The following is a 4,108-nucleotide window of genomic DNA, read 5'->3' on the forward strand; positions in this document are numbered from 1 at the left end:
TAAATATTAAACATTATCAGAATCAGATACTTAGTTCTGGACTGATATAGTTTAAGACTGAAAAGTTTTACCATTTGACTAAGTTTACTTTATTTTGTTTATTTCACATGCATGTACATCATGAATGTATATGTACATGCACATGTATCAATAATGTTAGATATTGATTCAAATTATTTTATGTGTACATACATATCATTACTTTTATGGCAGAGAGCATTGGATGGTTCCAGAACTTTGTAAATGATATTGGGGAACACATGCCACATCAGGAGAAGATTACTCTTCCAGCAGGGATGAAAAAGACAGAGGTCTGGAAAATGATGGCATCTGACCTTGACTCTCAATCCCTGACAAAGTCATCCTTTCTGAAGATATGGAATAAATCCTTTCCACATATAACAGTGGTTAAAGTTAGTACTTTTTGTAGGTCACCTGCTACAGTATCTTTTTGTCTGTCAGCGTTCAGCATTCGTAAATTTTGAAAAAAATTTCAGCGTATATGATGAAGGGAAACAAAAATTTTGAAATTCAATGCCCCAGGGTCATTGGTTCTGGTACTATGGTGGGGCTATGTTGAATAAAGAGTGAAAATGCAGTATTTGAAATTTAAAAAATCTGCTGTGCTAATTCTGAGTATTATTATTATACAATGTATATAGTTATGACAACGAAGGATGCCCCTTTCAAAATTGCCCTTGGGTCAGGGGTTCTGGTGTTAGGGTGGGGCTCTATTGATTATATAGTTAAAATGCATTAATTCATTGAAAATCTTCTCTGTTTCTTGGTATTAAGCTGATGAAATATGTCAAGAGTCATGAAGAGCTTCATGGTTTATAAAGCATAAACTGCCCCAACCCAGGTTATACAATAAACCTTGTGTTGCCTTTTTAATTCATTCCTGAAATGCATAACATATAATTAATCAGCTTTATATTACAAGTGCTTCCCTTCAATAAGAAAATGTTGTAAAATTAACTCTCTGGCCTAGCTCTCTTAGATAGTAAATTATCCTGCAATAGAGACTATATCAGCCTAATATCTGCCTGAGTGTTTGGTTAGAATCTATTTTAACAATGTTTTTCATCTACATGTATCTCCCTAAATTTTAACATCTCAGCTGTTCAACCAGTATTTTGGACCATATTTTTTGTTAACAGGAAAACCCCTTTTCAAAGTGCCACCTTTGCACGACTCTCACCCTGATAATAATTATGATGTTGCAGGAGACAAAAAGAAGCTTACTATGAGAGGAGAGAAGTGTCAAGGTTGTATCCCAGCAAATGCCTGACTATTATCATGGATGGAATGGACCAGAAAAAAACAAACATTCCCATTCTTTTTTCAAAATCTAGGAATTCTAAGCAGATTGCCAACCTCCAGCAAGTCAGGACTCATTTGCTGGGCTTGCTTGTACACAGAGATTCAGGTTGTTAGCAAATAAATTGTGAATTTATTTAAATTATTATGATAATATGAGATGAAGAATTAATGTTTATTCCTACTTTGCTTTTACAATATTTAGTTTTCTCATTTATAATCATTGTAAAATGTACCTATATTTTATACACTATACAGAGGTATCAGGAGCACGGAAAGTTGGATATGGGTATTTTGATCTTCTCCAGTATCCTCACGACTCCAATCTCAATCTGACTGTATTACTGCAAACTCTACTTGGTAACTATGCTGTATTAAATTTTTTAATAATCTTTTTCCCATCTTGTGTAATTTATAAATTTCAAACATTTAGTATGGCATAAAGATTTGTTTGTACATGTATATACTTTCTCTCCATATACATGCATTAACTTTTAAGATATTTTCTTGCAACAACACCTTACATTGATGATATAAAGGTAACCGTCATATACATTGCAATGTTTACACCTTGGCGTCATAGTGTCCAGCAATCAATATGAAAATAAAGTAAAAATACAACACTTCTTGTTAAAACGTAATATATATATGTGTATATATATTTGCAGACTACAAAGACTGCCTGGGAAGGGAATTGCACTTGCAGACAGACAGTGCATCTGATAACAAAAATAAGATTGTTCTTGGCTTCCTTGGCATTATGGTTCACCTTGGTATTTTTGAAGAGGTAAAAATTAATAATTTATTTTATGAGTAATAATATGGAAAGTCTATTAAAATTTTCCACCTACCTATCAACCCATTTTTTAAACCCAAGTTTGGAGAGGGCAAACAAATATTCTTTTAAAGATTAAATTGTCATAATTAAATGTTTATACCATTCCAGTGACATCTTACAACCAGAATTAAATTATTTTCCTTTGCAATATGAACTCTCAAATTATTATAGTGTAGTATAGTCATTGTTTTTTCAATTATTTAGTGTTATCTGCATATGCTACCCATTGGTCATACGCATGAAGACATCGATGTCATGTTTTCCAATTTTTCCAGCTTGTTAAAAGCTGATATATTGACATTAGAAGGTAATTTTAGAATACAATATGATTTGAACAATGATATATATGCATGTTGCATTTAAAAATTGAGAACAGACGTGTGTTAAAGAAATACATTACAAATAAATTAAACAACCAATCTATATAATTGAACAACTATATTAATATTTATATCTGTGAGGAATGTCAAAATTTTAATTTTCCTTGGTCAAACATTCAACTGCATTATTGGAACGATAGTCGACTATTTGGAGCATTTCTTTTTTCTTATAGCAAAGTGTTTTTGAAAGCTTATTAATTAAAATAAATTGGAAAATTGAATTAAATTGGAAATGGGCAAATGTTAAGACACACTTTCCACACCTCCGATCGATGAAAATGTTAAATAAACTGTTCAATTAATGATTGCCCAAGCTATATATCAAAATACATTGTATCTTTTATGTTAGATTATTGTTTTAATAATTATTGAACTTTACGACTTCATGGCTATACAAATATTGTGTGTTTCTAAGCATTTGAAATTTCTAGAGTTTATAAATATAATTGGTACAAGTCAATTAAATAATTTTCATAGTCCACTAAAGTGTTGCATAATTCAATGCGTACAATGACACAAAAAAGCGTCAGTGATTGAGAAATGATAATTGCGGTATGTAATTGTATTTTCGTTATGTACAATGCGGAAAATTATTCATATACTGTGACTGTGTTTGGGCTCTTCTTCGTCTGAGGACGTACAATATACAGCCGTATACTTTGAGAAAGGGCCATTTCTTTTAATTTTGAGATGAAAATTTCATTATCACCCTCTTTCTTGCATTTATTTTTAAATATTTGAATGTTGTTTCATTATTCGATCGTTAGTCCATTCGACTGACAGTCGAATAATCGTCTATTCGTTGACATCCCTAGTTTCTGTACAAATTACAACAAGTTGTTTCCCTTCCTTTCAGAACTGATAAAGACTTTACAGAAATTAAGTTACATAAAGGAATCAAAGGTTGTCAAGAATGTCTGGGATTTTAAAGATTGGATGGTACATCACTTGGTCAACAACCATGGTCTAGGAGACCAGTTTGAATTCAGAATCCATGCCCTTGAGAAAGGTAGAGGAATATGACAATATTAAAAGATATATTATAAAACAAACTGCTTTGAGTTGATATACTGCATGATTTTTGTAATTCCAATTCATAATAATACAATATTAATTTTCATTACATGTAATAAGAAAAAGAACCTTGTTAATAAATGATTGTTACTGCAGAAAGCAGAACCCCCATCTTCCATTATAGAAGGGGTGAAGGTGAGAGATGGCTGCCAGACTGTGAAGATGAAAACACCTTTGAACATCAGCAGGATAAGTGTGGGATTCGAATTTTTAAGGTGATTACATTAGTTATTTCAGCTGATAATGTTCACTGAATAAATATAGGATCTCACATGATTTGTAGTTGGATATGGTTTTTATCCAACTAGTTGTGTGGATTTTACCCCCGTGCCTTGGTGAGGGGATAAAAACACTCAACGAGTTGGATAAAAATCATATCTAATACAAATCATGTGAGATTCTTTTTATCCCAAGTTTTTTATACCACAAACAATGTTTAACACTGTTCTTATATAGGACTCACCTTCATTTTACTTCATCACTCTAACGTAAAATG

General features: G+C 31.8%; 1 pseudogene; it reads left to right on the forward strand.

Annotated features, from left to right (window-relative positions):
* The first annotated feature begins 221 nt into the window (after positions 1-221).
* Positions 222-3,694, forward strand: LOC134260809 (uncharacterized; annotated as a pseudogene).
* Positions 3,695-4,108: the final 414 nt, after the last annotated feature.

This window comes from Saccostrea cucullata, unplaced genomic scaffold (genome assembly GCF_032062105.1).
Source record: "Saccostrea cucullata isolate Sc308-1 unplaced genomic scaffold, CSIRO_AGI_Scuc_v1 ctg1313, whole genome shotgun sequence".
Taxonomy (NCBI): Eukaryota; Metazoa; Mollusca; class Bivalvia; order Ostreida; family Ostreidae; genus Saccostrea; species Saccostrea cuccullata.